The sequence below is a fragment of the Corvus kubaryi genome, unplaced genomic scaffold (genome assembly GCF_017639235.1).
Source record: "Corvus kubaryi isolate FWS band 111438036 unplaced genomic scaffold, C.kubaryi_AGA036_p1.0 137, whole genome shotgun sequence".
Taxonomy (NCBI): Eukaryota; Metazoa; Chordata; class Aves; order Passeriformes; family Corvidae; genus Corvus; species Corvus kubaryi.
Genome location: NW_024580671.1, coordinates 9,463,949 through 9,490,402, shown reverse-complemented (window position 1 = coordinate 9,490,402; position 26,454 = coordinate 9,463,949). Strand labels below are relative to the sequence as shown.

Here is a 26,454-nt window from a genome sequence, read left to right as displayed (position 1 = left end):
CTAGGGTATCTGCTTGCCAGCATAGAGCAGCAGCTTATAACTGGTTTACTTTTTGGCAAGCTGCATTCTTTGGTGTCTGGCCAGAGGGTTTTACATCAGCTGCACACAGATTTTTGGAAGGCACCTGGTGTGATTTTCTGCTGGAGAGCACCTGGGAAAGCAGAGTTCAACTCAGGAGAGAAATCACACTCATCAGGTTCAGCCTCCCCAGGCCAATTGTCTGACTAGGAATATGCTTCATTTCTCAGCTGCTCACATATGCTACAATTTTGATTTCAGCCTTAAAAATACCTCTCAGGTTTCTCCGTCTAAGAAGAAAATGGCTATATGACAGGTAAGATTTTGAGTGACAATGAGAGGAGATTTTTCTGTTGTCACTCTCTCGGTCTGGTTGGGCTTTGTCTCATGTTAAACAAGGGTCGAATAAAAGCCCTGTACTTCAAAGTCTGATTTCAAGTCAGTGAAAAGACTTTGAGGTGCTCTGGCACAGGTTTTAAATACTAGTTTTGTCCTCTGAATGAGTTTATGTTGCAGATATGCAAAAAGCTTCATGTCTGTAAGTTTCAAAATGTTTGAGACATGTTCCTGGTAGAATAATGCCCTGAGTTTAGAGCTGACAGTCTGCAAATATAGATTATCTCCATGGATTAATATTGCTCACTGTTTTGAGGGCACATGGGGAACTGTTTTTCTGGTTATGTACTTGACATGTAGCACTCTTTAGTCCAGAAAATGGATTTAGAGCTTCACAGTTTAGTTTTGCAAATGCAGATTGGGTCATTTGTTTGTTTGACTGTTCGATTCATGCGTACAACTATACCAGCAATCCAGCATAAGCCTGTTTGAAATGTGTCCCTGGCAGTCAGCTGGGCATTTCTAATCAAGCCTGACTCTGGAGCTACTTTCATACTCCAAAGGGATTACACTATCACAAATCACTGGGTACCATTTCCAAATGGTGTAATTGCTGATTGACAGCTGGAGGAACTGCTGCCTGCTTCCTAATTCATAGGAAAAGTTGTTTGTTTAAATGAGAATTAGCTCTTTATCATCCGGAAAAACCAAGTATTATATGGCAGTGTAAATATGTCAGAGAAGTAGTGTGTCAATACGAAGCAAGGCAGAAAGTTCTAGAAATCTGAGGAGACTTGTATGCATTTTCAGCTTTGTGCAGATTGTCCTTTGGGTCCTAGAACAAAAATGGTCCCTCTGGTTTGCCATCTATAAAATGCCTCTGATTTTATAATTTATCTCCTTCTGACGTCTATTGGAAAGATTCATCCTTTAGTGTTTGCAAAATATTTTGAGATTCCCAGTGGAATATGTTCCATCAATGTAAAATATGCATTATTCATCTCCTTGTTAAAATTGAGTTCTGAGTAAAGGAGAAAGAGATTATCTTGCAAGCAAAATGCAGCTTAAATGAACAAAAAAATATTTATGCTTTTCACAAGACCAAAAACCTTAGGGAGTTTTTTTCTTTTGCTGGGTTTTTGGCTTTTTAAAGGTCCATTAATTCAGATTTCTCAGAAATCAGTGTACAATCTACTCTGAATGAGCTAGCTACACTGGATATAGATCCAGTGGTATGGATATTTGCCTGATCAATTTGGTATTTGACTTATCTGAAAGCATGTTAGCCCAGATTAATACATTCCGCTGACTTAAAGCAGCTCTTTGGGGTGCCAGTGGACGTATCTCTGCACAGTAATTCCACTGTGCTCTGCAAACTGATTTTGCATGGAGTCAGCTCAGGTGTGGAAGGAAGATCAAACTCATTGTCACGGTGCCTTGACTCTGTGTGTTCCAAGCTGGTTATTCCTGTTTTCTGCACATCAGTCTCGGGGAGAGTTACCAGCCCAGGTGCAGTGCAGTGGGAGTACTCAAGGTGGTTCTGCACCTCAATAAACAAGCCAGGCCAGAGCTTGCACTGTTCGGTCTGTAATATAGAGCCACTCCAGCACTGCTGCTGGAAGCAGTCTGTACCTGCCAGGGCTACTGACCCCTCGCCATCTGTGCTGGACTGTTGCTCCCTCGGGCTGCGCTAACTCCTGTCTCCTGCTGTGGGAGATGTGCCGTCCTCGGACACTGGAGAGCGGAGAGCTGACAGCTGCTGTAAACTGAGGCAGCACATTTGATGCCAGCTCACACTGCAACAGTTTGCACCAGAGAGCAACTAGCACAATGCCTCGATGTCACAAGATTTTCATTTTCACCGGTCCTAGAAAGAAGGAAAGGGTAAGAAAGAGAAAAGCTGATTATTCATATTCTCATCAGTAATGGCTCACTACACCGGAAAAGAGAGTAAAGCTGTCACGTCACAGGCAGCTTTAAAATAATTTATAAATAAGTGGCTGGGAAATTCATCATGCCACAAGTCTCGCTTAACTTGGCAGCATTACAGGTTTATCTTTTCACACACTGTTGTTTTTTAATGGCCTCACAGACAGGCTATAGTGGCCCAGCACTTGTCCTCCCAGCTGCCAACCTTTCCTAGATATTCAGGTGATCTTCTGGATAGGGGACCAGGGTTGGAGGAAGAGACATCTTCTTTCTCTCCTTGACATGCTTTCCTCCCAGCACCAAATTCTATTTTTCATCTAAAAGGCAGCCTGCTCTTCCTCCTAAAAATGCTTTTGGCTGTAGTTACAGGTAGGGTTGCAAACTTGGAGATAGATTCACTGGTAGATTTGGACCCCTTTGCAGTCCTTCAGCAGGCTAGCAGAGTTGTACACCAAGTTCATCTATCCAGGGGAGCCAGGACAACACTCTGACCCTAATCTGTTGAATTATTATGTAGAAAATGTTGTCCACTAGTTTTCCTGGCTCCCCTTCAGAGCTTCCCTGGGGATATTTGGCAGGGAAGTTGCACAGAAAGGAGAAACTCAGTCAAGTTAAGAAAGATTAATACAAGGAACAACAATAAACATCAAGTCCCAAAATTCTCTTGCAAGAGAAATAGAAGTTCAGAACAAAACAGTCTGTAAGCTGTTTGGTGGCAAGAGGGCAGTTAGGAGAAAATTGGGTTCATCACCCAACAAGCAGATGGTCTGCAGCAGAGAGGACCAAGAATGAAGAAAATAATTAAAATATCTGGCAGTCTTCACTAATCGTGATTTGAGGACAAATAAAACCATCTGAGAAAAGAGGAAGCACTTGGATTTAAAAAGATTAGCGTAATTAGCTTCTTTGAGATTGTGTTGACCTGTCAGTGTTCACCTCCAGGCCCTCAAAGTGCTTAGAGGAGGCTGTATTTCCACTTTAGTCAGGCTTTGAAGATGCTCACTGGCAGAATCTCTTGCATACTCATCCTCACCTCTCCCCCCTGTACAGCCTCCCCTTAGGTATGATCTATGAACTGGACTGGTGATATACCTTGGGTTGAAATAATCCTTTAAAGATGAAAAGGGAGAACATTATTTTCTAACTGACAAAATTACTGTACAATTTTACTTACACAGGTGGGGACTGGGGGAAAGTGGTAGTTTCAGGGCTAGGAGAAGTGATGAAGAGACAGAATGGAGAGAGATAGGGAAGGCATTAGGTACAGTGGTGGTGGGAGGCAGGAATTGCTCACAGCACTTTCTGCCAAACCTGACACAGTAAAGCGCAAGCTGGTTTCAGAGGAATTAATGTTATCGTTGAAAAGTTGTTGTGGACAGAATTCATTGCTGAAACTGGAAAGCAGAAAAATTTTTCTATACACTTAAAGGAGGAAAGGAAATCTGCACAAACTATAGATCTACCAGCCTAGATTTACCTTCTAGAGCAAAAGGAGAAACAAACTACCTATAAGCACAAAGAAGGCACAATGAATATCTATTTTTAAAGAATCAAACAACCCAAGTGACCCTATTTTTTCCCAGACAGTATCAAAAGCCCAGTGAAAATGGTAAAAGCAAAAGATGTCTGATACCATGAGTGCAGTAGGGGATTTGACCCTGTATTTCCTCTGATATTTTTAAAAGCAGACTATAGTAATATGTTCTTGGAGAAACTGGAAGGTTGCTGCTTGAAGTATTGAAAATCCACTCTCAAGAAATAATTGGCAAAGGTTTAATGTCAAGACAGAAAACATATCAAATGAGGGCCCAGAGGTCTGTCCAAGGTCCAGGGCGCATCAGTATTTTCTACAGTATTTGAGAGGCTGTAAAAAGGAGAAAGTTACAAATCAGTAGCTGGTGCAGGAGGAGCTGCAAGCAATTTGAAGGCAAGCCTTGGACTTTAATATGATCACGACAAATAGGAGAAATAGTCTAAAAAAGTAGGAAGCAATTCTGTAAGAAGTGCAAAGTCAGATGAGCATGTGCCAGCAATGTTTTATGCAGAGGTGAGTTGACTGGGGCCTTCAGGGATGTCCGGGTGATGTACCAGTGTCCTGCACAGGTTCTTCTTTTCAGTAAGAAGATATTTTTGGATGGAAAAAAACAAAGGAAATGGAAAAGCAGAATGCACAGTTCAGTGCTTGCCTGAGCTGTGTCTGATCCTAGCAACTGCAGCCAATCTCTTTGAGTACCCCTAGTAATATTGCCTAAATAGAGCAAATTTTAAGAGACCAGGAAGTGTATCCTGCACCATTTGACAGTCACTTGTTTTTTGCCATGTAGATGTACACAAAATTTGGCCCAAAGCATTTAGCATGGATTAACTCCAACTGCACTAGCCAAGAGAAAATCCAAGCATAGAGAAAGAACAAAAGATAAAACAGTTTTGATCAATATATTCCAGTAAAGCCTGAAGGAATTAGGAAATTATTTAAGTAAGGTTATGTAAAGGGCGGTTCCCTGTCACGAACTTGACTTTTCTGCATCAATTCTATACCGTAAAAATAGATTGGGTGAGTAAAGTCAGAGAAAAAAATTGACCAAATTTTCTCCTCTGCTGTACCTAAAATATATAAAGGACTACTTTCATCATGCATGGTGGAAGGACAAACACTTGCACAACTGAGATTGGGGAGAGGAGAAGAGTGTTCCAGGTGCTGTACAGACCCTTTCTAGGGATAATCCTGCCCCTAACCTGTTAGAGTTGATGCAGAAGATAGAGACAAGCAGACAAGTATGAAAATGAGCCTGCCTGAGGGCAAGGCCCAAAACATTAGCCAGGTCTCCAGACCTTTTGTCTATTGCTTCACCTGTTGATGGATTGCTTTGGACTAATGGAGGTATAAGCTGTCATTGAATTCGGTTCACACTTGGTACGTAGGTGCCTGCACCACTGAAATCTCTGCTAACTGGTTCTACAAGTGGCAACAACCACAGAAAGACCCATAAAATTATCATATAGGGATAATGCATGTCCACTCACAAAATAAGCAGCTCACACCCCGCTGTCCCAGGCTGTCCCAGGCTGTCCCAGGCTTGCTGGTTCATCCACTCACTGGTGCTGTGCACAGGGCTAGCACAGGCCCCATGGGGCTCTGGGGCACTGAGTCCTTCTCGGGCACTGAACTCTCTTGCAGACAGTTTCTGATACCCTGCAGTTTCCTAGCTTAATTCTAGCTTGTAGAATTAAATCCTGTGTAACAAATTACATTGTCAAAGCAGACTGAGAAGAAATGAATCTTTCCAGCCTCATTCAGCTAGTACAGAATAAATAATGTGATATTTCTCAGTCTGTTGCACAGGGAACAGACTGCCAACTGATTCCTTCTCCGTAATTGAGAAGAAATGGACAGTTAATACAGCTGGGAGGGAAATGGAGAGGTCTGGCATTTCCAGTGCTGCAGATGAAAGTCTCTGAAAACTCTTCTGCTTGGCAAAGTGTCAGAAAGCATCCTTCCTCTTTGATTGTAGCAAAAAGAGGGCATTTCTAAGCAGACCTTAAAAATCTCACGTGTTGTGCTGGGTGACTGCAGCAAAGAAGAGCAGCCTAGGTGTCAAAGCAAACCAGTTAATCACTGGGGTTAATTAGACCCCTGCAGTCATGAATGGCCACAAGTTCCACATTTTTCTTCTCATTCCAATGAGAATTGAACATGTCATTGCAGAGGAGTATTTGTGCTTTGTATTTTCTTTCACCACTGGCTGCAATAGAAAAGAAAATTACAGCCTGGCTACAAATGTCCATGAGACTGGAAGTGTTGGCTGTCTTGAGTGGACTGCTGATATTCTGCCTGCAAATATATGTTCCTCTCCTGATCACTGTTAGCTATCAGTGCTTTCAAAATGGTTTTATTTGTTAGGGTCCAGTAACAGTAGTTCTCTCTGCTGTCCTCTTCTCCCAGTGATGTTGGGAGGTAGGAGCCAGGGGAGCCAGGAGAACTGCAGATGCTGCTGCCCTGCTCCTTGCCACTGGGTAGGCACCTCTGGGAGGATGGGAGGTCTGGGAGGATGTCCAGGAGGAGAGCTGTCCAAAGAGCATCTTATGTAGGCCTGAGAACAGGCTTTCCACTTGTGATGGACAACCACTGCACAGCTTATCTACCTTCCAGGTGAGGACCATATATAACATCTTCTCTGATGCTACTTTTATACCGTGGATGCTGCAGAGTAAATGAATGATGACCTAAGATTAAAGTTCTGTCTTGCTGGGCACGTGCTTTTGTAAGAGACATGACATTGCCAGGCTGTTACTTCACAGTTCTTCAGAATTAGAAAAAGTTCTGTGACAGAAATGAAACCTACCGTCTTGACTTTCTCAGTGTCTACCAAGTTAGAAATATAACAAGTCCAGAATATTAGCTCTATGGTCCTGTAATTTCAAGAAATAAGAGATAAGGACAATATACTTTTTTTTTCAGTCAACTGAATTATTAATGAATAGTAATAATTTTAGAATGGTAGAAATTAGGAAGAGCTTTTAGCTACTGATAAGCACAAATGTCTATGGAAAGGAGTATTAACAATGTAGTGTGGGTGTATTTGAGACAGAAATGTGGAATAAATCCTGAGCTGATATTGTGCTGCTCAGCAGAGTTCTCTACCCCAGTATGCTCAGTGCCTGTGTTCTCACAGCTAACAAAAACACTTTAAAAGCTGTTCATACTGGGAAGGAACGTGCATCTGTAAGTATCAGTCACTGGTGCACCCTGTCAGTCATATTCCTGGCGTTTGTCTTTGTTGAGCTGCAGTTCATGCAAGGCCAAAGATAGGAGGAAGAGGCTCTCCGTTCACCTTGCATTGCCAGAACTCAGGCTGATCTGATCCTTGTATTAAAAATAACATGTGGCTATCTCCAGCTTGTGCCTGCCATCCCTAGGGTCTGTTTTGGAAGGAGGACTTTGAGTGTGGCAGCAGGGCTGGAGCCAAAGCACGCTGTCAGTGTTTGCCATGGGAGCCATCTAAAGTCTGGCAAATGTTGGGGCTCTCAACAGCTGGAAGCACAAGCATGGCCATGGCAGCAACATCACTACAGCTAAGGAACAGGGGTCTGATAAACCTAACCTGTCGGGTTTTGACTACTACACTCGTGCACATTTTCTGAAGGCAGGCACTGATGGATGTATGTTAAGTAGGCCCTGTGGTGCATGCACTCCACAGTGTGCATTTGCCTGGCCAGTACCAGCCTACAATGGGTCACTGGGCACAGTAGTGTGTGTGGTGCAGAGTCAGTACCAGCCACTCAGCGCAGGTGGAAACGTGCCCATCTGAAATGAATTCCTTGACTTGAATGCACACACAGATAAATGACTCAGTTTTGCCTGTCTCTGGCAGAGGGGGATGACTGACCTGTGTTAGCTTTTAATATCCCTATATTATGTCTTACTTTTATTGTAGTTGAAACCCACAAATATCTGTTCACCCTTCCACTTCTCTCCCCAAATTTATGACTGTCCACCCATTGCCTGTAACCATCTTTACAGAAGAAGATTCTGTCTCAGGGGAGGTTTCTGTGCACTGTGAGGCATGTATGGGTTCTGATGAGTGTATGGGACTGCTTCTTGGCAGCTTTTGCTGGCCAGGACCACCAGCTGAGCCTGGTGGTGCTCCAGCCCTCCTGGGCACTTCAGGGGAAACCTGACTGACTGGTTCTGCCAACATTGCTGCTCTCTGGGAAAAAGCCCTTTTGACAAAAACATTGTTTATTGTTTTATTCACAAAATCATACCAATCTTGAAAGATATTCCATGAAAACATTTGGTTTTTAAATTAATAAATATATTTAAAGAAAACAAAAAAGAAATTTAAGTTTAAACTATTTCTATGTTGTTGTGGCTTCTCATATTCCAGCCAAATGTTAGACTTTGTATTGCTATTTCTATATTACTTATTGATATCAGAATTACTACTGCATAATTCAATATTCTATTATAATATAATAACTAAGTCCAAATATCTGAATAATTTACTGCTGACTTCAGTTGTTTAAAAATTATTATAATCAGCTGCTGTTTTACATGGAATAAAACAACCTACTTTACATAGCATAGTGTTTTCCAATACATAGAGAAAACATGAAAATTCTTTTAAAATTTGACTAACAAATTAATAATGGCTTATTTGCATTTTTTCTTTAAAATGTTGTTCAGCTATAATATGCATGAAACATTTAATATAGAAAATAAAATAAATTATTCCACTCTGAACTAACCAGAAATTATCCATAACGATTTTTTTAAAAGTCTTGCACATTAACAAATCATCTCCAAGTTATTAAACATATAAAAATTTCATTAGAAGGTTAAAAGGCATATATGTATATATATGTGTGTGTACACGTGTGTTTGTGTGTGTGTGTTCTTTTCAGAAGGAATACTTCAATTTGATATAATTTTAAGTTTTTCTCAGACACTCCTAACAATGAACAGACTATTTTTAGGACTTTCTCTTCCAGGGGAACTTTGCAAATTATCCACAGTTACTCCAAGGCAGAGTAAACCCAGAGGTAAGGTCCCAGGGCTCCCTGTGATGCCAAGTTTTGGGGCTCTGAAGTGTGCCCATGTGTGACCCTGGATGCACAACTCATCATTAAGGGCTACAAACAGCATGTTTCTCTGGCAGTGGGGGTGTCCGCAGGACAGTGAGGAGCCTTGCAGGGAGAATCCTACTTGTGCCACATGGCTGGGGGCTCTGCACCTCAGCATGCTGTGGATGAGCCCTTGGGAGCTAAGCAGCAAAAGGCACAAACTGCTCTTGTAATGCCCTTGCTGCCATTCTTGCAGTCCATCAGTGGCCGAGGGACAGGTGGACAGAGGTGACACTGCCACCAAGAAGGCTCCTGGCCTCTCTTCCCAGGGCATCCCCACCTCACTGGAGCTGCTCCTGTGCAAAGCCCAGCTTGTGACAGCTGTGGGATTTCCAGTGTGTATTTGCCCCAAAGGTCTTTCCCAATGCCAAATAGGATCAGTGCCCAGAATTTATTTACTTGCATTTCAAGCTGAACACCACTATAAACAGCTAAATTAGAGAGGGAGGAGGGCTCAGAAGGCACACCCAAAGGATGGAGCTTTAAAGAAATTTGGCGAGACTCTAAGGTGTATTTTGATAATGAGCACAAAATGCAGATAAAAGCAAAATAAAAAGTGAATGCTGGACACCTGCACTTGGCAGGAAAAACAGACCCAGCAAAAACACAAATGCAATTCACACCCGTCTTTGGAGTCTGTTCTCTTGAAAAGCCTACAGCTTATAAAAATTTTATTGAGTCATTTCTAGAAGGCAAGTTTTGAAATGCGATCCCTCTTCTTCAAAATTAAGCTGTTTAATATTTGATTAGAAAATAATACAGTGGCCAGCTTTGAGAATTTTGCTTCACTTACAGCCATAATTAAGGATGATATTATTCTGGCTATACACTGAACTTGTATACGCATGTGCAAGTGTGTGCTTGTTTATATGTCTTCAACATAGAGGTAGAAGGGAACACACAACTTACAGCTTACAACTCATTAGGGGCACTATGTTTTGTGTACTAAACCCTTTGAAAATGTAAACAGAAACAACATTGGTCAGACCTAAGTAATATAACAAATGGAAAAGGAGAAACAAAGTTGGTCATGAAGTTGAGTTCAGAAGACTCCACAGAATGAGTCACTTCAGGAAAGGTTTGACGTGATGCTGGGCCAAACTTCATGCTCTTCAACCCATCTGGGAAGGATGCTCTAGAAAACAGGCATGAAAAGCAAAGATAAATTATGTAGCAACCCTTTTTTTTAATATGGAAAAGAAGAGAAAAATATCAGCAAGCTCACATTATTTGCAAGGTATTCAATGTTTTAAGGAGAAGCATGAACCCCAGAAAAATGAAAGATGAAGCCATCTTTTATCAAAACAAGTTTTCAGTTTCTGTGAAACAACTAATCGATTAGTGATTTTGTGTGCTGATGAAGAAACATTCATAGTTTTGATATAAAATTATAAGAAACTCACTTTTGATGGTTTGAAACAGGCTGAGTTCTCATGACAAGATAATTCAAACAAAACGTATTGAGTACACCCCAGATCTAATCAAAAGGCCTCTAATTCAGGTGTGTTTTCTTCATCTAGTGTAGTTTCCTCTGTCATATAAATCTCATTCCTCTTTGGTAGTTATTAGAATCTAACAAAAAGGTGTATTGTGAAAAACCTCTAAAATCTGCAAGGGAATAAGAGCCATAGGCTCATTTGTGTGTGGTCCTGGGATGACAGCTTCTTTGTCCTGGCTCCTGTTTGCAAGTCACAAGCACCAGTTCTGCCCATGCAGAAACACAGAGCTTTTCTCAGGAGCATTTTCTTCTTATCACTCCAGTTTTTCTTCCTACCTCCTTTTTGCTCTACCTTCACACTGACTAAAACCCATGGGAAAGGCATGTCAGCATAAAAAAAAAGCTCCCACAACTGCAACGCTGACTCCAGTAGTGACCAGTTAGAGCTATGTAAGGAAGCATGCCAGCAATGTGAGAGGAGAGGGGTACAGCCTCCCCTCTGTAAGCTCTGTCATCACCTCTCTGTCACCAGCAGCTTCAGCCAGTCTTGTTGGGTTTATTGTGACCTTGATGAACTTCCTTCTTCAACTTCATCTAAGTTCTTTCAACATTGACATCCTGTGGCAATTGCTCTGTGCTCAAAATTAAACTCAACAAGAAGACATGTTACACACATTTCTTCTTGGGTGAACAAGAGGAAGTGCTTGAATATTTTCCAGCTTCACAAGTAAATTAACAAAATCCCAAACTATAGGCTGTTTATCTCCCAAGCAACTTTTTCCAAGCAACAGGCAGAGAGGCGATTTGGAAGTAAAGTTTTCATGGGAAGTTGTAGGCATCCCTACCATAACAATATCATTGTCAGTGTACACTCTGCCATAGTCAGATGGATTTTTCTGAGTTTAAGCTCAGTATTCTACCTTAGATGACACAGGAGACTTTGTGTGCTCTGCCTCTTAACAGGAAGTTCTTAATATGCAGTTGCACAGTAAAGTGAAGTGCAGATCTTAACAGCTATTTATTAACCTGCTGACCATGGTGAACCCATTTGTATATTCCTTGTGATTATAAATTACACTGAAACTGAGAGGAGAAAAATAAAATTAGTAACATGTGAAAGTTTTGCAGAGATACAAAGGGCTAAAGGGCTTTCGAGGTCTAATTTATTTTGAGTAGTCTAAGTTGCTTTGAAAAAATCCTGAGCAAATGATTTGGCGGAGTTATCTGGGGAAACTGGGCACCAGACGAAGAGGTGTCTTGTTCAGTCTTTGTAATTTATCTTCTGCCTGTCTCTGCTCTTCACTAGACCCAGTCAAACAAATAAAAACGGACAGATGAAGATACTAACTTAAATGGCAGTTTAGAGAGACCATACAAGAAGACCAGAAGAGGGTTTGCCACAAGAATATGGCCTTGATGTTTTTCCCAAAGTGAGGCATCATGGTGGAGCAGGCACTCAAAGAGCCTCCTTTTTGCAAGCTTGAAATGCAAGTCGGGATGTTTCAGTTTTATCTAGGCTGCAACCCCATCCTTTACATACTCTCTAATCCAGAGAAAAGGTACCTTCAGTGTAAGGTAAAACATACCTTTAGCCAAAGTAACCACAGTTTTTGCACTACTGCTTTTACTTTTACCATCCTTTTCTCCCATTTAGCCACAGACTTTAGTGCCCCACTTCCACCGGGCCTAGGTCAGCAATGTTTCCTCCGTGGAGTTGAACTTACGGGGTGTCAGGACATCCCTTCCAGCCCTACATGACCTGGGAACTCTACCACCTTTTGCCCGAGGGAGTCAAGAGCTCTGTAACTGCAGGCAGGACCACACAAGTGAAGGGTTTTGGTCAAGCTGCACAAGAGTTTGCAAGGAAGTCTTCACAACCTATGGCCAAAGGACTTCTGCTAGATTTCATCTGTGTAATTTGGGATTTATAGAGATAGGCATGCTTTAAGGAAGAGCTAGCTCTATCAGATCATAGCAGAGGTAGAAAAGTTCAGCTGAAGCAAAGAGGGCTGCCTCTTTCATATATACTTTGACCAGATATTCCCTGGTAAGGTATCTTTTGTGGATCACTTTAACTAAATGGGCTGTCACACAGAAGCAGGCGTATTTTAATGCAGGCAGGTTCCTAGTGTTAATATAGAGACAAGTATGCCAGAGTGAGTAAGCCACTGGTCTAAATTCAGCTACAAGATTGGGTGAGTCGTCTGCAGGCAAGAGGTTAGTGCCAGCACAGTTCTTAGTAAAGACTGACTCTTAAAATATCATATCTGAATGTATGGTCTTCTCGAGCTACAAAAATCTGTCAGGCCCATTGCCAAGAGGAATTGAGTTGCACACACTGCAGCTTTGGTTCCTTGATGCTCCAGCAGGATGATCTACACACATACATATTTCCAAATCCAGGACAGCCTTTTTATCTTTAAATGGCAGTGGGTGCCAAGGAATTTTCCCGCAGCAATTGTACACCCTCTGGATGAACATGCTGTATTCCATAGGGGTCAAACATCTAGGAGGAAAATTCTTGATTAATAAAAGCCATGGCTAGCTCTCCTATCTCTTCTGTACAGCAGCCTACAAAGGTGTTCCATCTAAGTGCTTGTTCTGCAAGAATCCAGATTCACTGCTCTCTATGTGTAAGTTATTTTTATGTGATTTGAAAACTAAACACCTGGTATCTTCTGCAGTCAGCTGAGGTACCTGACACAGCAGCAACATCTTCCTTGGGTCCCTCTGTGACAAGGAGAGAGCAGACCCACTAGATGCTGATTAAGATCCTGTTTGCAAATATCATCCCACTTACTCAAGAAAAAATGTGCGAATGTGTGTTTCTGTGGGTGTGCAAAGAGGTGGATGTAAGTGTATTCACATCCTTACAGTTTTACAGGACAATTTGATCCTGTCTGAAAATGCAGGCTAAGGTATTTAAAAGCAGAGAGAGTAATCTGTGGAGAGAAATACAGTATCCTGCTAAAAATGTACTATGTCTGGTCTGGAAATACTTATGTTTAAAGTAGGCTATAAATGGATACTTAACCACTTTAGTGCTGTGAAGGGATGACCCTCACGTGGTCTTGGGACATGCTGCATGGTCTCCTTTAGCTGCCACTCCACTGAAAATAATGGGAGCGTGCATAACAGAGCCAGCCTGGGGCAAAGAATTGCCTCCAAGAACCACCAGACTGTCCTCTGTGTGATATAATGTGCTGGTGATTTCAAAACAATGTAATTCTGCAATCCTAGATGCAATAAATGCTATGTATGAATTCCAAATCAAAAGCACATGTGGGCTAAGCCCCACATTTTAATACCTGGAATAATGCTGTTGTTGCTATACAAACCATAAATCATTTTTGTAAGAAAGAGGGAAATATATATCACTTAGTACATAAATCATTTTAGGGTAGTAATGTTGTATGACATAAAAAAAATTACCTAAAATAAACTTCTAACCAATAAAAGTGCAAAGTTTAGCTGTTTCAATTCATTATATTTCTTACTGGAAACTATTTGGACAATCCCTGCACATTTGTTTTGCCCTTGTGAGCATTACTAATTTTAGCATGAATGATCATTCATCTAAGAATTCATGCCTGAAATGAAATTATTCACCATTTGTTATTCTCTTCCAATAGATGTTTCTTACCCAGTCACAGGAGGGAAAGCACGGAGTGACTATGCAGCTCATCAAACAGCACAAATAGTCAGCAGTAGCAAGAAGCATTGAGCCAGTTCTGGAGATGATCTGTATCAGTCCAAGGTAATATTAGATATAAATCCCTCTTCTTTCCTTTCATGCTACACCAGAGTAACAATCATTCCCAACTAAGGACAGTTCAGTTCTTACCAAGAGCATTTCAGCTTCACTGCTGAGCTTACTGGAGCTGGTGGCAGGACAAGACATCCTGGTGGCAGGATAAGTCTCTCCCTCCCCAAATTGTGAGGAAGCAGAGCCTGAAGGAGGCACTTCAGGCTGTCCTTCCTGTGTTTCAGTGGCTCTGTACTTCCCTTGCCTGGTCACATGCCATTGGTGTTGGCTTGCATCTTACTTCCAAGATGAAAAGAAAAACAGGAATTTCAGACACAGAAAAAGATGAAAACCAAATCAGGGCTTTTAATGAAGGTCCAGGTGGGCGTGATCAAGACTGAGTGTGTGCCAGGCTGTACTAAAACAGAGCACCACAGCCAGGTCTTCGTGTTCCCCGGCATTGCTCCACCACTGTTTTCCATCAAAGAGTACCTGGGCTGTCACCTGTCTCCCTATTCTTTACAGTTCAGTAAATCTGACAGTGACAGTGTCCCATTACCATGAGAGAATTCAGAAATCTGGGTTCATAGCATCCTGTGTAATGTATTGTATTACCCATTAGCTTCAACACTACAAGAACAAGTGCAAAGCAGAGGTCAGCCTGCAGCCATCAGACAGGAGCAGTTGGGAAAATGTGTTTATAAAATCATCTCAAATCAGCTGAGCTCCGATTCCTAGAGCATTTGGTATGAAGGTCATTTTCTCTATCTGATATATTGAGCCTACCTTTTTTCCCCCAGAATAAAATAATCTGTCTGGACCCTCTTGAGCAAACTGTGCATGCATGTCTTCTACAGACCAGGACTAGTACAGAAAAAAAAAAAAAAAGAGAAGAAAAAAAAAGCCAAATAAATTTGTAAAAAATTTCACAGGGGAAAAAAAAGGCTCTGGATTGTAAAGTCCCTAATTTTGGAGAAAAGGTATGTTTGTGTGTTGAGTGAGAAATAAATAACAGGAGCAGTGAATTATTCACGATTTAAGTGCAGTATTGGAATCATTGTTAATTCTGCTACCGCCCAAATAAACCATCTGCAATTAAAAGTCAGTGAAGAAAAGCAAGATACAGCTCATGCTGGGGTTGACACTGCAGCAGCCCAGTCCCCTGATCCTGGCTGGAGCCCCCCATGTCATGTAAATAATGATACACTCAAATAAATGTCCTTTGTGACTGTGCCTCACAATAAATTTCAACACGGCTAGTTCTGCTCCTACATTGAGTATCCCTGCACAGGACCTCCTGTGTTGTGCACCAGTGTCATGCTTTCCCTCTCCTTCTACCTCAACGCCATGAAGAGAGGGTCTGAAAAAAGGTCTCTCTTTTATATTAAGGTGAAGTGAATATCCCATGATTGGTCTTCAAGGCACTTTGCAAAGGTCAGAAAGCATCAAAAGACTGTGCTAATTAAATTTCTATAGCATAGGGCTTTGCTTTCTTAGAGTTCTCCTAGGCTTGTGAGCACGTCCTACTCCCACATGCTGACCAGTTCTGCTCAGCCAATTTCTCTGCTTGGTGCTTTCATCTTAGTTTTTTGGTTCATGGTTGACTTACACATACTTTGAATAATTTGTGGGCTAATCATTAGCCTTCCCTGCTAAAGGCGTATTTCTGCTAACTATCCCCTCTCCTTTTTTTCAGTACTATGTACTTCTAATTACATCTCCTGCCAAAGGTGACCTGAGCTTTTGTGTCATTCCTTGGAGAGAGCAGTTCAGAGCACAGTGGATTACACAGCACCGCACACACTGCACAGCATTTTCACCACCGCACTAGCGCTGTTCATCTGCATTTGTAAATTTGACATCAGTAAGATTTTCTCCATCTTTCAGTGTCTTACATAAGTAGACCTTAGTGGGAACCACCTCATTCTAAAACAAATCATTTGGAAAGAGCAACTCGTTAAAGAGAGCAGAGCATTCGCATTACTTTTGGTCCATCTTTACTGCTTCCAGAGGACAGTTTTCATGGCCAGATGGTCAGCTTTTCCAGCTGTTGAAATATTTTTGGAAGGACCATCATTCAGCATAAAACTGTGTGTCGCTGGGGATAGACGCTGACCTCTGCAGGAAGAGGGTGGTTTGGCTCAAGGACTGTGAGATCTCTCATTGAACCTCATTACTCAATCTAATGATCCCGCTCAAGTCCAGGCATTACATTGGCATGCAGGACAACAGAATCAGAGCCTAGCAGGGCCTGGTATTTTGAACCCTGGCAAAACAGCAATTAATTTATGTGCTGATCATTACCATATCATTAATGTCACCATTTCCTAACAAATTGGTTGTGATACCCTGGCTGGCATCAAGAAGCACCTTACACCACAGAAGCATTGCCAGATATCCTTCAATTTGAGCTGCATTGCCAAAACCCAGTCCAGCATGACAGTCTTCTCATCGCAGCTTGTGAATGGAGGGAAAGCCAATTCTGGGAGTTGCCTTTACTGCCTCAAAGCAGGCATTCAGCACCATGTGAAATCTCACCTACCCTCATATTGCTACCCCAGGAGCAGAGAGCGGCTCCTAGAAGTCTTGTGTCACATCTGCCAACCTCCTGCAATGTTCTGGGTGCTAGAAAGTGCTTTGAATAGCACTAGGTACTAGTGTATGGGCAGCTGAACCTGCTTCTGGTGGGCAGCCAGCTGAACCAGGGTGGCTGTGTGCTAGTGGAAGGATTAAATATATGAGCAGAGGTTTCTAGTTTTGCTGCGTAAACCCCAGTCCCCACACAGCAGAGGGTACACATCCTGAAGATCCTGTGTCAGAGCCACTGGTCCCATTGAGAAGTCACTGTACCCTGTGTATTCCAGACTCCTTCCTGCAGCCAAACCATCCATCTCTGCTAGGTGGAAAGACAGCCTGGACACGCAGTGCTCAGACAGGCTTCTACATACTCACACCCACAAGCAGGTTCCTTTACTTGGAGTTGAATCCCACTCCCAGTTTACCAGAGGTGAGTTCTATTAAGTGTTTCCAAACCTTAATGCCTTTGATCTGCTTCTCAGATTGAGCCAAATTAGCATGGGACACAAGAGACTCTGTGAGGAGCTGTGCCTTTAGCCGTCTAGTTAGCCATTTAGTTAGCCATTTAGTTAGCCATTGTTAAACATATCAGTACATAACTAAAAATTGCAACCTTATGGGGGCAATGTACAAAATGTCACCTGCCTGATTATAAAATCATAAGCTTTTTTATTATTCTTTGTCATCTTTGTTTTTTCTCTGGAAATAATAGGCATTTTCCAGTTAGAAGCAATCACAAACTAGATTTAGACTGAAACAGGTAATTGATTAAAATCGTAACTGTTTTTAACTATTCTTTCATTCCACTGTAATACAAAACTGAAGAAAAGCATCCAGCCCAACTAGATTAAGCTTCCACAATCAGCATGAAATGGCCTTAGTGGATGCTGACACCAAAAAACCTGATTCCAGCCCCTTGTGCCCACTCCTGCAGCAGTGTCCCTTTAGCTGTGGGATGAGTTGAGTCAGGAAATTATGATTTGAAAAGGAGTTTTGCTGTGTTTTATACCTGGTTAGTTTTCAAACAGATGTGGCTCAGCCAGGCATTTCACAGAACTTAATTCTGGCACATGAAAGACATGGGAACAAGTGAATAAAAATTAAGTCAATTATGAAACCTCAGTCTGGAAAAGTATCTAAAAAATTTTGAATTTATGGTCTGGGCAAATGAATGCATCTCTCAAAACTTGGACTAGGTAGAAACTATTAATAGCTTAAATGCTAAAGCCTTTGTTTTCTCTGCAAAGCAGCAGTGACTGATTAGCAATCACTCTTGCGTGCTGATCTTGCAAGCCTAACAGTCTTTTTCCCACTGCTGAGTGAGTCCCAGATGGTTCATAGAGCTATTTGTCCTACATACTTCTAAGGATCCATTATCTGGATAGCTGACTCGTGCAGCAAAAGATTTTCCAACCCAGAATATTTCCTCTCAGTGCTCTGTGCTACAGTTTTCAGGCATGCACGCAATATTTAAATTTATATATTTATTATTTATTATGGAGTCATTCCTTTGAAAAAGACTCCACTGCAAAAAGAAAAAAGAGCACATTTAATGCTGCAATCAGAACATAGTGAGGATTTGAGGATCGAGATCATTCCATTGCCACAGGGCCAGAAATTTTGCAGCTGAGATTGTCATAAACCAAGCACCTGCCTAGTTTATTTCTGAATGTTCATGTCAGTGATGCTAATCTTGCAGATCTAAAAAGCAGGCTGCAGGCCTGATGAAAAAATGCAGGAGTGTCTGATGGTTTGCAGGGCAGGGAGAAATTGCAGGAAAAGCTTATGCTTGGGCTGAGGAAAAAGTAGAGCTTTTTTATTTTGCAAGCAGTCCAGCAGTTTATATAGTTGATAGCCTTGTCTTACAGATGTTTTTTTGGAAAGACCAGTGGAGTGGTAGGATGAGTTTTGCTAAGACAGGAGCAACTGCCCTCTTTAAGAAATGCTCCTGTGAAGTCACAAGCTGCTAGTTTTATCTCCCAACACAGTGGTGGTTAGAACCTGTAACTGCACAGCAGGATGGCAGCAAGGCCAGAAATGTCCTCCTACAGCAAGTCAGCTCATCTCACCCCACATCTCCTCACTTCATTTCCCCTAAGCTAGCAAGTAGGCTGAACTACCCTGCACTGGGCAGTGTTTCCTTGCAGAGCTCTCTGCACTCCCTGTGTGCAAAGACCATCAAGGCAGGTGAACAAGGCAGGTGACCATCAGCTGCCTACACAGCTCCCCTCCAAGGGCTCCCCATTCTCAAAATACATCTTAGATTTGATTTTCTCATGCGGTTCATGGGGAATTTGAAACTGGGAGAGATCTGTAAAGGAAGAATAGCACATATGACCTGATTGCTTTTCACCCAAGGTTATGTTACGTGGGTGGGTACAAGCCCAGCCAGAGCACCTCTGCCTGCCAGCACAGGACTGGATGTCCCCCTTGGCGTGACACAGAGCCTCACAGGGAACAGCCCCAATATGCACTAACAGCAGCTTTACTTGTCTGCAACTGGCTCAGACATTTGACCTGGCTGGAGAAGGGCGCAGATGTGGCTGTAAACAACACATCCATTGAATGCAGAATCTGTGGGGAAAGCGTCGTATTTTTGCCCAACACATGGAGAGCACCTATAGGAAAGCATATGTGTTACAGTAGCATAAAATGTAGTAAACAACCTCCATATAGGATAAATAAACAAGGTGGCATTGCTGACATTAGGCCTGGTTGCTGGGTTGCCCTACTCCTTGCAGAACTGTTTTCACCTTAGCAAAGGGGGCTTAGACATCATTTGGAAATGTAACACAGTCAGGTTTCACTGCCTCAATCACAGGGACCTCCATCACCCCATGCAAATGTTTAGAAAGAGGCACCATGCCCCTTCTTCATGTGCGTAAGTCACAGGCCCAGCCAATATAAGAACATTATAAGGAAAAGATGCCACTGAAACAGGTGCAGCAACTGCTTAAAAATGGATTTTTCTTCTCCTTTGCTGAGCATATTCACTGTTTGCTGAACTTTATACTGGCTCTCAGAGTCAATATATAAAACTGGCAGGTTTTCTGGCTTGTCACGCCTTGGAATTATACAGAAATCCTGAACTCCCTCTCCAATCCATTTAAACCCCCTACTAGCACAGTACTTCTGCCTAGACTGGCTTGGGGATTTTTAGAAAAAAGATACCAAAACACAAAAGCAACAATAAAAATTTGCTTTGCCATGGCTCCAACAGTTTCACAGTCACTTGGCACCTGCCTTCATTAATCAGCTAACAATCCAGCCAAGACAAGTTTCTTTAAAATACCCTTTTATTACTTCATCAGGTACTAGATTTTTGCCATTGCAGACTCAAAACAAGCCTATGCTTCCTGGAACAGCTTGGATTCCATCCTCTCTTGTACTTCCAAAACAGAGACTTGTTTTAAAAAACACTGTGCTGGTTCAGACTGCAGCACCTGGGCAAGCATATAGAGAAGAAAAGGTGAGAAGTAGCTGAGCTGAGGGTAGAAGAAGGATACAATCTAGTTCCTGAAGTGGAAGGAAGTCAGCATGTCCAGAAATCCTAGGCTAAGAGGAGGGAGTTGTCCTTCAGAAAATACTTTAGTGATAGAGTTGGTGTGCACAAAACACATCTGGAGTGAGATGTGCTTTGGCCAACAAGGCATGGACAGAATCCCAGAGCATCATGTGCTTTCTGCAATCAGCACAAGAACTGGATTAGGAGCAGTACCGAGCCCCTTTGTGACACACTCAGATGGTTCACCGGGACTGGGTCCTGCTGGAGGAGGTCTACAGCCACCCAAAATCAATCTCTTTTATCGACCTCCTCATGCAGTGCTTGGGGCCTACTGAAAAAAGACTAGCTCTGCACATTCAAGAAGACCAGTCCAGGTCTATTGTTTGCAGGGAGTTAATTTCCCTTGATTATTCCTTTGATTTGAATTTTAAATGCCCTGGTAAGAACCTGCCTGTGGGGCACAATGGAGTCAACATCAACCCTAGTTAACTTCAGGACATTTTCGGCCTTGCTGCTGCAGAGGAGGCTACTATCAATAGCTTAGCTTGAGGTGGCAGTGTGCTTTTGACATGTGCAGATTTTTCTTTTTTCAATATTTTTTCTTTCCTTGGTTGAAGACTGGAACACTAAAGTATCTACATTTGGTCATCGTCATGTGAGGTGGGTACGTATGGTCCCCATAATGGAGATCTTATCAGTGCAGTCAGCCTGGCCATGACATTAAGAGTCTAGTTCTTGCCAAATCAAATTATTTCCTAGAATCTTTTGACTGTATTGAGAAGTTAAATAACCTTGGACATGGCCAGGCTGCTCACAGTGCTGAGTGCCAAACTGGATGCTTCAGGATGTTATTCCAAGTCTCAATGTGCTGTACTGGGAGGTCCTGTGTTGCATCTGCCACCTCCTTGTAGATGTCTCCGATTTCCTGTAGCATCTCAGGCAACATGAGAAGTCTCTGTGGAGGCAATTGAATCACCCTTTTGAGCTCAGGTGTTGACATCTCTGTGCAAGCACTTCAGCGTAGGTACTCCAGTCCTGAGCTGAATCTTACATAAGGCAGCTGTGTGGCAGATAACACAGCCAGTCATCACAAGAAGGCTTTGCTGCACCTCCCCATACTTGTGTGTGGTGGGAGAGCCACCCCCCACAGCACTACACTCAGCATTTTTGTTCCTGCATCCATTCTGCTCAGTAGGGAAGTTCTCCCTCTTTTGTTCTGTGCAAGAATCTTGCCCATGGAGTTCTGGGCCTTTCTGCTGGTCCAGGTGAGTGGAGTTTGTTGCAGAGCACCCCAGACTAGCCTTGCATACTAGGCTGATTTGGTCTTTAGTGGTGTTCATATTGATGATGCTATTAAGTGTTGTGACCTTTGGTAGGAAATGGAAATGTTTCTCCTGTAGTTGACAATCGTCTCACTGCTGATACCGCAACTCTATGCTTTGACTGTTTTACCAAAAACGCTTGGGCCCCTACCACACTCCCCCAGTCCCCTCCCTTCCTCCTGCAGCTCTGCAGGAGTTGTGCTGACAGCATTTTCTGAAAATGTCTACACCCAGCATCCCCCCAAAAGGGGAATTTCCCAAGACAAAGAAGAAACCACAGTAGGAGGATCTGCTCAGGGCTGGTCAGAAGAAAGCAGGTATAATTCTTGGGATCTCCTCTCATTCTACTTATTCACACTGTTTCATTCAATGAAATGTTAGGAAAAAGTGTTGCAGCCAGAATATTTTAGAAGAAAAATAAATGGTCAAGAATATAAGGAAATGGCCAACTTAGAGTAAGGAACCTGTTGAATTATTGCATTCCTGAAAGATTTCAGCTAAACGCTAGGTAAAACTCCAGCACCAGAGAGTGGGTGTAAACATGAAAGGCATTGGTGAGTTTGAGTCAAGTTACCTTCTTTTTTATCCATTTATAAAAGTGATGGATCAATGGACAACCATCAAATCTCCAGGTTTTTGCCAACCACCATGCAGCCTCACCGTGATACCTCTCTTTTCCCTGACAATCTTATTAAAAGTCTCATGTAAACATGCTTCCAAGGATGTGCTGCCAGCGCCTCCTGTAGTTTCTCAGGCAATAAGTGGACTGTGGCTCATGAGCCAGCAGTGCCAGCAAGCTCAGTCCCTGCAGATGGCTGAAGTGAGGAGGTCTCAGCACCCGCAAACCACTGGTACAAGTAACCCACAGTGCCTGTACAGGAGGTGAGCACTGGGAAGAGTGAAGCTGTGGGGCAGTGTCACTCCTCCCTCTGCACTGCTGAGCCAGGCAGGGCCTGGTGGCACACCAAAATGTCCAGGCAGATGTTGCACCCATGTGAGTCATGGCACCTGGCACTTGTACCCTCTGCATGAAGCAGCACAGGCAGGAATGCCTCCTCCACTGTCACACACAAATACCCTGCATTAACAGCACCTTCTTCTATTTTATTTCATCACAGTGCTTCTCAGAGTATTTTCTGTTTGGTTTTGTTTTAATTGATTTAAAATGCAGAAAAGGGAAAGTAAAGTAGATTTTTGATCAGCAACAGTCCAGATGAAGCAAGTTTTCAAAAAAAAAATCCATTTAAATAACCAAGCTGTGGCTTGCTGTTCAGAATGAAACCAAATATATAAAATATATAATTACTGTCATATGTAACGGGTTTTTGTAACTTGAATAAAATCAAAGACAAAATAAAATGCTTACTTGCATTGTTTTTTTCCAGTTGACTGCCCAGAAGCCTGTAGTGCTTGAAGAGGATGTAAACACAAGAGCTGGATGGGAACTTTTCAATTAAATGTTTTGCACCAGAAAATGCTGTTTCATTGAAACCAAAACTATTCAAGGAAATATAACAGTAGTTGAAACTTTTGTTAGCAACATCTTGGGGTTCAGAGTTACATTTCTGATCAAATGGAGAAAGAGACAAACAGACTGATAATCTCAATGCACAGGACTGAGCATTACCTGAGTTTGATTCCTCTCACCAGGTGAGTAAATACATTACTGCCTTAACAAACAGTTTCTCTCTTTTCCCTGATTTTTTTTTTTCTAAAAAATTTCAACAGCCTTTTAATCATCAGTGTAACTAAAATAACTGCTAACATCTCAAAACATTTTGCAAGCTAAAATTCTTATTTCCAGCTAGTCCAACTAAGAGCCAAATGTATGAGTGTTCTTGGGACACCTGTTCAACTCCCACTCCAGAAAGCTTCAAGCCTATGAGAGATTAGAACAAAAGTATGCACTGAAGAAATTACCACAGAGAACACCAATATAGGTTCTTGAAACAGGTCTCTGTGACTCAGAGTGGCTAAACATTGTCATCCTTTGTTTTTGGAAATGTCCAAAACTGACCTTCGTCAAGTAGTTACCCAGTGGTGGTTTTGGGCAGATAATCTAAAGTAATCTCTTCAGGGCATTCAAGTATGAGATATACCACACTTGGGAGTCAGAAAGTATCCAGTGTAGTGCACGAGTTGTTAGCAAGCAAACTCAAGGGGATCTTCCTGATCCTAGGAAGAAAGCACCACTGATGGGTGGTATTGAACACCCAGTCACCAGAGCCTGGCGCCCTTAGCACTGAAAGGCATCCCACCACCCATGAAAAGCCATGCCACCACAACCATGCTCATTTTAAAAGAGTTTGGGGATACACTTGACTGTGCATCTTCCCTCATTAGCTTTGTAGGTTGTGTTCTCTCTTCCTAAATAAATAAAATGAGAAAGCATGCACAACAAAAGCAGAAGGTTTAAGATACCAAAAAAAAACTTCTATAATACTTAAGCCAGTTACTTGTAGATTCATGATCTGACAAATCTCTTTTCCCAGACTGGGAATCCTGACTTAGGAAGTACTGTGACTAGGGTGATATGGATTTTGAAGACCACTGGTGAATAAGTCTGACTCTTACAAACATAGTGATGTTTTCAGAAAATACAACAGCTTTACCTATTATCAAAACAACAGAGCTTTGTTAAGTTTTAGCCAAATTTCTCAGTTTACATTTGCAAGGAAGTTGCATCTTCTGCAGCTGAGAAAGTGTGACCCAACACTCCTGTATTGCCTTTGGTCAGCTCTTGCATAAGGAGAGCCGAATGGCACATCTCTGCAGAACCCAGGTCATGGAGGATCTACCAACAGGAAATTAACCATCAGTTTAATGCAAGCCCCTTGTGGCTTGTCAGTGGAAGTAGGCAGGTAGAATATGATTGGTGATCACAATGGCTGATGATAGACTGGGGAGACCCAACATTGACACCCGGCCGTTATCCATCATAGCTCTGACTGCTGCCTTCTGATTACTAGGGGGCTGAATTATTGAGCAGATCTAATTCATGGCAAGCTGCCACTTGTGTTCCTGGGAAGGGCGAATATAATGAGAAACAAATGCCTTGGCTACAATTTTGTACTGTCTCCAAGTCTCCCCCATTGTGCTTCCCTGCTGGGTAAGAAAAGGCAGAGGGGAGATTTAGCTGCATGGCGAATGGCTTTGCATGGCAGAGACAGGTATTCAGAGGCAGTAAGACTTTCTGTCATCAAAGAACCAGCACCAAAAAAATCTTAAGCATGTGGAAAGGCAGCACCTTTGAAAAGGAGAAGGTGCACTTAAAAATTTGGCAGGATCAAACCCTCTATTATAGTCCTCTCTTTACGTCCCAAAACCCTCAGACAATGAATGTGAACTTCTGGGACTATAACTAAATGTAAAATCATCTGCAAAAGCATGCTTCAGTTTGTACTAGTTTGAAAACAAACCAGTGGGAGGCACTAAGTCAGAATAACAATTTAATGGAAATTAAAGAAAAGGGGGAAAAAAAAGGTAAAAGAAAACACTGTCAAACTGACAGAGTCAAGGTACAACCTGACACCCTGTTAGGCAGGGTGGTGGTAGCAGTCTGGTAGAATGGTGGCTGCAGTCCTCTGAAGCGGTGATCCTGTAGTAAAACAGTCTGCTCTTCCTCAGGAAGTCCAATGGTGGCTGTGTAGCTCCTGTCCTCTGGAAATCCAGTGGGAAGCCGGTGTCTCTGGTGTTCAGCCTCAGATTATATCCACGATGGGATGCTTGGTTCCTCCCTCTGGGCGGAGCATCTCACAATGGGGTAACGAGTCATGAAGCAGAGTGTTGATTAGGCTCATTAACAGGAGAATAGTCCGGAGGGAGTTATCTCTGAGTCAGGCGGCAGGACAATGATGGGCAATTAACAGAAAGATAGTCTGGGGGGAGGAGGCAAGGAAACACTGCCCCACCTGGTTTCAACGGCTCCTGAGGATGGTAATAGAATACACTGCAACCCAGGACACAGTTATATAATTTATTTGCATGTGCATCAGTGTAGAAAGTGGCACATGGCCCATTTATGTTCATAGTCCAACTTCTCTGCCACAGAGAGCCAGGATCTATGATTTTCAGTCCAAAGGTGTTCCTGACACTTCAACATTCATTTTCACTACAAAATCAAAAAAAAAGTTCAGGCTTTCAAGGTGTCCCCCATAGAAGATCATGGTTGGACAGCAACAGAAGGTGGAGGAGGCAATGCTGCTGTCAGGAAATGCAGCTGCCTGTGGGATGTGAAGCAGCACTTGCCTCCAGCTCCAAGCCACATGTCAGGCACTGCCACAATGGCAGGGACTCTGAGGAGGATGGAACTGCAAATTCAGTGCCAGGGAGGAAAGCACAGCCATGCTGTACCATCCCACAGCCTGACTCCTGCCTTTGGGGTCTTTTCCAGTTAAATGAATCAAGCATGATCAGGAGTCAATGTGATCAAATAAGTGATTCATATTCACCTGATCTTTTAAGAGAGGGTGAACTAAAACTCTCTTTATCAAATTTGTGTAAGTTAAGTACCAATGGGGTAATACTGTCTCTGAGTCAGCACGGAAAGAAATATTTATCTCTATTATTTCTTGCTATAAAATGGACTCCATTCTGGTTCCTTTTTATGAAAAGTGCCTATAAATTTGCTTTGCATAAAGAAGGAAGCAATAGCAAAACCAGCTACAGACTATGAAGTAATACTTTTATATCAAAAATAGATTCTAGTGAAAAATCCCCTTTCCTTCTCTTCAGAGATGTTTCCAATTATCTTCAAAAATGAGATTCCTAAATGGTGCAAACTCTGCCCTCAACAATGACAATACAGTGCAATTAAAGTCATTGAGATTACACATGTTTGAATGATGGCAGAATACAGCCCTACATGTTTATTGCATTTGTCAAACACATTCCAAAGGCTAAAAAGTGTATAAATAAATGCAACCTCTGTAAGTATAGGTATTTTTACTGTATGGTTGTA

The 26,454-nt window shown here is 42.3% G+C and overlaps 2 long non-coding RNA genes across 2 annotated transcripts; one reads left to right on the top strand and one right to left on the bottom strand.

Annotated features, from left to right (window-relative positions):
* Window positions 1–24,884, top strand: LOC121659587. The gene is made up of 4 exons (XR_006014379.1): window positions 1–334; window positions 13,993–14,102; window positions 16,955–17,097; window positions 22,880–24,884. It is a non-coding gene; the product is annotated as an uncharacterized LOC121659587 (long non-coding RNA).
* LOC121659586 lies at window positions 7,834–14,447 on the bottom strand. The gene is made up of 3 exons (XR_006014378.1): window positions 14,190–14,447; window positions 13,989–14,087; window positions 7,834–10,042 (listed from the first exon to the last, which is right to left on the bottom strand). It is a non-coding gene; the product is annotated as an uncharacterized LOC121659586 (long non-coding RNA).
* Window positions 24,885–26,454: the final 1,570 nt, after the last annotated feature.